General features: G+C 44.2%; 1 protein-coding gene across 1 annotated transcript in view; it reads right to left on the reverse strand.

The window, feature by feature from the left end:
* The window catches only part of VPS54 (VPS54 subunit of GARP complex), a 52,980-nt gene extending 47,296 nt beyond the window's left edge, over nucleotides 1-5,684 (reverse strand). Inside the window, exons 1-3 of the mRNA XM_030235691.2 lie at nucleotides 5,584-5,684; nucleotides 376-2,685; nucleotides 24-223 (exon numbers count right to left, since the gene is read on the reverse strand). The gene's annotated coding sequence lies outside the window, so the exon portion shown is untranslated. The remainder of the gene's footprint in view (nucleotides 1-23; nucleotides 224-375; nucleotides 2,686-5,583) is intronic.
* Between the last annotated feature and the right edge of the window lie 407 nt (nucleotides 5,685-6,091).

The following is a 6,091-nucleotide window of genomic DNA, read 5'->3' on the forward strand; positions in this document are numbered from 1 at the left end:
TTGTGATATTGCAGCTCGCTTACTCGTGTTTGTGTCTGCTGCTGGCCCCAGACAGGCTGGGTTGAAGATGTTGTTCTGCTCCTTGGTGGTCAAGGTTGGCAGAGGTTTGTTCGGTACAATTTGTTCTGCAGACTCAGCCAGTAAATCCCAAATGAATATCACCAGGATCACGGACTCCTTGATGACTCCTCTGAGAGATGTGTATGACTGACCAGTGCTCACCCTTTAAAAAGTTGAGTTTAAACAGCAAAAAACATGACACTACCAGAAAGGAAGACTAGTTTAATATTATTATTACTTCATAACCGTGGGCTTCACTGTCAGTGGCCATCCATTATACCTTTCATAGACGTGCTTTAGAAAATAAAGATGTACCTTCTCATGCTTCAGAATTCCATCCTTGGCTTTCTGGAGTTAATATAAGCACAGCTCAAACAGACTTCATAGGAAGCTAGAACAGCAAAAACAGTCAAAAAGCACAACTATGTTAAATATTAAATGCTTGTTAGGAAGCCAGTGGGGATTTCCCTCCAGCAACCTGTAACTGTCACTCACAGTATTTTCATAGCATATTTTCCCCTACCCAGCAAAGAAATGTCTTTGTGCCTTACAACCTCCGATGTGCTCAGACACTCCTCATGGGCAAAACATGGTGGCTTGGGGTTTTTCTGGGTTTTTTTCCCCTTGGTGATCACATTAGTTGGAGTCTGCCTGACTCCTAATCCCTAAAATATGATACAGCAGCAATAAAGTGAGCAAAGAGATCATGAACATGATGTAAAACTGATTGCTGTGTATTGATCTCCAGAAGGACTGAGTTTGCAGAATTCAGTCACGTGGATACAGGTAAAGGAAATTGGAGAGGCTGTAGGAAGGAGGTGGTGTTAGCCCTGTCCTCCCCGGGGTTCTGCTTTTTGTTATTTGCTGTTGAGCTAGACAAAAGTCCTCAGCTGTGTGGGTTGAGGATGGCATTTCTGCCTCAGCATTGCTGCCAGCTGGCTGGGAGTGTCTCCATGGCTCCTGCAACCACTCACAAGTGAGCTGGAAAGTCTGGATTTGTCCAGAGTTCACAGTTTGTTTTGAGTAGTCTGACCTTCTGGAATTGGACCTGAGAGTATCTATATAACCTCTTTTCACTAGCAAAGAAACGGAGGGGAGGGGATGGGAAGAGAGTGGAAGGCAAAAGGAAAGGGAATCCCCAGCAGAGAAGCAGCTGTATGTGATTATTATCTACAGACACTGGTTTTGAAGGGATAGCCCTTCCTACAGGCTTAGTGGTAAACCAGTTTTCCCCTCTTTAGCCCTATGGGTCAGCCTGAGGTGGCAGGTGAGTCCTGCAGCATTGATACAATTTTCCATGCTTCCCTTGTATGAATCATGGGTTGATCCACTCACTGCTGAAATGTGCCCAGTCCTGGTCAGCAAACTGAGCCAGAGCCAAGTCCAGCTGTGCAGGACTGACCTCAGTTCTCAGCTGCTGAGGTTCACAACACTGTTCTTGCAGCATCTTCAGGGGAGCTGAGTCAGGGAGCTATCCCACTGGGTTCATCTCAGTGAATTGGTCAGAGCAGCTTCAAGAAGAAATTTTGCATCAGTTGCTTAGCATGAAATGACCTTTACATAGAGCTGGCTTACCCCTCAGTTGACATTTGCCCAGGAAGCCCTGATCTAGCTAAAAACCTCGGGTCTGTGTTTCTCTTGCACCAGAGAGGTACTTTCAAAGCCAGTAATTAATTGTGTCAGAGATGCAGGGGAAAGCCATACCTTCAAAGTGACATTTGAGCCATGCACCCTCCCATGACTTTAATGTTTTCCAGTTGCAATGAAAAGTCATGTTATCTGCTCACGCAGGGAAAGTAACAAACTGTTTGATTTTCTAGCTGATGTTTCATTGACATTATCTCTGAGCTGAATGTTACTGTTCTGCTGCATTTTGTATTAACAGCAAAGCCCTCTGTTCCCCTTGGGAAAAATAAACTAGAGCTGCATCATCTTTGTGGATCAGAAGGAAAGGATGACAGCCATGGGGTTGCCTCCTGCTGCTTCCTTTTCTGACTGTTACCTTTCTGCTAAACCCTGTGGTGGTAGTGACAATGCCAGTCCAGCCTGAGAAACCACCTCTCCTCCAGACCGTAGGAGACTCAGTGGGTGATTTCTGGAGACTTTGAGAAGAAAGGCTGCTTTAAAGCGTAACAAAGCTCCCCAAGGCACGTGGCGTGGCTGGGCTTGTGAACTGAGGTGTTCACAGCCTGAACTGCTCTGTGGGTAAGAACAGCCATCACTTCACCAGCAGAGCCGGTGAGGTGAGGAAATTGTGAGTCAGTCAAGCATAGTTCACTTGATCTGTTGTCAGTCTGCCTCCTCACGTACAGCTTACGTCCGCAAAGTCTGCTTTTATGGGAGCATTTCAGTTATCTGTGCTTCCTACTGATTGCCAAGGGCCACGTCAGCTCTGCAGAGCAGCGTGACTCAGCCCAACACCCTTACCCTGGGCACACAGGACATAGTTCCACAAAGGCTCTTCCAGGGAAAATCCCCAACTCCAAGTAGCTTTAGCCAGGAAAATCTTTCTACTGCTGCTTTTTCATCTATGTGAGTTAAACTGGCATTCTTATAAAACAACAGAAATATGACAGGGTTTTTTCCTACACTCACGCCAGCTCAGGAGTCTTTGGTGGAGTCTTCCTGGAAAAGAAATGGGAAACAGTGAGTTTTGTGCTATAGAAAATAAACAGTAAAAAGAACAAAGTAGCTCCATGTTTTCTCAGATACAAGAGACATTAAAAAAATAAGGAAATGCTTATTACTGCTCAATGGCAGAACTAGCAGCCAACTATTGTAAGAGCTGGGTCATGTCTAGGAATACCTGGCCTCCTTTCTTGAGATGTCATAGTGTTTTAGAAGGTCTTTGCTTACAGGATCCTGGTACCACTAGCTTTCAGTTTTCCATAGAAAACCTTTGCTCAGCTTGCTAAAACTGAAGAAGGTACTGCAATCCATAGGGAATGTGAGGGAAAATAGTGATTAAATGTAATTAGAGGGGCAGGTCCCCCAGGAACTCTGAGTGTAGTGGGTAATCTTGTCTGTAAAAGGGCAGCATTAAACAATGATAGGAACAACCAAACTTCGAGGAAAAGCTCTCCTTGGAGGAAGCAAAGGATATAAAAGAAATATGTAAAATAATGAACACTGCAGAGAAGGCAGTTGGAGTGTTCTGCTCTTCTTGTCTCAAGTGATGTGAAGGGATATTAAGACTGAATATTTCATGCCAGTAGCAGGGAACATATTTCAAGGCCTTGTTTAAGTGGAGCGTGGTGCTCAGTCCACAAGAAACCTTTCAAAACAGCTTAGGAAGATGCAGAATGAGATGCCAGTTTTATAGGGCAACTGGCTCTCAAAATTAACACAGATGACAATTTTGAAGATTATTTTTATCATGTCAACCAAATGCTAACTGGTGGAAGTCAGGTTCAGACCTCTGACAGGCCCACCTCAAGGGCCACCCCTTCTCATGGCTCTTTCTAGGACAGTTTCTTAATAGATGCCATCAAGACACTGTCATAACATAAGGACAACCCATAAAACTGGGATGCCAAGTCTCTCCTGCTGCTCCTGAATGCCCTGGCACGTATTCCTCCATGTGTGCAAGGGTAGCAGAGCTCCTCCTGGCTCCAGGTCATTCCTCAGCACTTTAGACATGTTGCAGATGTGGCTGCATTTCACACAGTTCTTGGTTCTCTTGGTCTCCAGTAAAGAGGCCACGTAAAATTAAAAGCTCTTTCTTCTGTACCTGGAGTGAGCCCATTTTATCAGATAGCAGTTTATTCTGATGGAGTGCATCAATACCTGAGTCATCAGGAGCTCTGGCTTTCTTTATGTCAGCTTTCCAGGCTAGCTTGTTATTTGCACTGCTCCCTTTCAATCCAGCCACGGCCACTCCAACATTACAAAAGGAGGAATTCTAGTGGGATTCTTTCAGGAAAGTGTCATGGAAAACAGTCTGGCCCAAACAGTACTTCAGGCAAGCAAAAAGCTCTTGTTTCTGAGATTACTTGTGAGTCAAAACGTGCAGTTTCAAAGCAAGTGATGGTTGGGAAAAAAAAGAAAAAAGTAAAGAAAAAATGAACCATGTTGCTACTGAGGGAGTAGGGCTGGCATCTCAGTGACTTTTAAAGAGAAGAATTTGATTCTAGATACCACAGGGTTCAGTACATGTTTTATTTTAAAGATCAGAGATAAAGGCCCTGAGTTGTAGATGTTTTTAGACTTTGCTCTTGTCTAGGTTGCAAGACCTGTGGGTAGAGGGTACAGCCAAGTTCACGCATAGGTAGTGTAGGTGTCACACACATACTGCTGAGAGGAAAACCACACACCTTTCTGCATTTTAAAACTCTGCGACTGAGAGGCTGTGGAATGATGAGGGTTAGAGTAAATTGAGGAAGCAGCACCCTCACTGCAGGCTGGCCCAGCCAGCAGCTTTCTGAATGGTGCTTCAGTCCTCTCTTTGACCTTGACTGGAAATCCCAGGGATTAAAGCAGGCCCACAGGGAAGATTTTTTTTCCTCTAAGGGCGTGCTAGGTAACAGCCATTATTAGGAGAGGGGTCTGTGTGAAAAGCATCATCAGGTCTTTAAGGGCACAGTTTGTCTTTGCTTGTTTTACTTTGCTCCAACCCTGAGCTCATCTCAGTTTCAACGCGACTGCTGGGATTTAAGTCTAATGTATTTCCAGCAACCGCTTTGCATTACAGCAGATGGCAGCCTTTCCCCAGACTTCCAGAAATGAGGAGTACCTGGATTTCAGACAAGCGTGTCTTTTCTTGCTCCCTGGTGTCTGCTAGCGGCAGCAGAAGCCTCTGTAGGGACCAGCAACTGATTCAACCCGCTAGAGATAGATGCAACACTGAAATCTCCTCCTTGCATTTGGAGAGCTTGGCTTCTCACCAGAGGGTGATCAGCTCTTGCACCACCTCTTTATTCATCTAGGATGATGTTTCCCTTCCAGCTTATATCAGAGTTCAACACTGAAGCAATTAAAAAATCCATGCTAATTCATTTCTTCACCTTGACAACAACACATAACAGAAAACACATCATCCTTGGTGGGGAGTATGTCAAAATCCAAGTGATATTTCTCAGCACTTGACATGCTGTATTAAAAAGCACCTCTGTTAAGAGACCTACGCAGCTGGCTGAATAAACCGTGGTGTGGGTGAGGCCTCAAATTACTTCATCTGCTGGTGACTTTTCAAAAGGGACTCAGATATGCTCTGTGGATTCACCCAGCCCTGAAAAGTAAGGGGAAAAGTGAACAGCACTCTTCTGTCCTGCCCCTTTTTTTTCCAGAAGAGGAATGCTTACTGGGACAGGGGTTTTTGAGATGGCCATAGCCAAGCTCTTTGTAATACCTCCTGGATCCTTGGAAGCGTTTCGTATTGCCACATAGCAACTCTTATCCAAAAAAAAAAGCAAAAAACCCCAAAAAACCCAAAACAAACAAACAACAAACAAACAAACAAACAAACAAACAAACAAACAAACAAACAAACAAAACCACTTGTCCAAACTGTGTTTTTATACCTACCTGACTGGGATTAGTCAGGCCCAGGGGTCTGTTTCACAAGCATGAGAAAGATGCAAAGATATCTTCTGGGAGGTTGCTCCTGATGGAAACACAAAAGAACACAGATTTACTTCTACATAGGCTCTGCTTTCAATTTCTACTTTTTATCCTGCTTCTGTTCTCACAAAACATGTTAATGGCATCCAGATGCTTATTAACACGCTTCATAGTAAGAAACAGAGACAGGAAATAGAGGCCAGATGAGGAAGAGAAGAGCTTAAACAACAGCTAAGAGAGATGAGAGGCATCCAGACTCAGCAGGGCCAAGTAAAATTTACTCTGGAACCTTCAAGAAACAGATCAAATTGTGGTCAGTTGAATGACACTATAAACTCCAGGGAACAGAAGAGGTCCCACAAGACAGAGAACCTATTAGCAATAGTTAGGGGGACATCCAAATACAGCATTAATTAATCTTAAAGACCCACATAAGCCTTAAAGCAACTGCTAGAGGCTTAAAAAAAACCAG

The sequence above is a fragment of the Serinus canaria genome, chromosome 3 (genome assembly GCF_022539315.1).
Source record: "Serinus canaria isolate serCan28SL12 chromosome 3, serCan2020, whole genome shotgun sequence".
NCBI lineage: Eukaryota > Metazoa > Chordata > Aves > Passeriformes > Fringillidae > Serinus > Serinus canaria.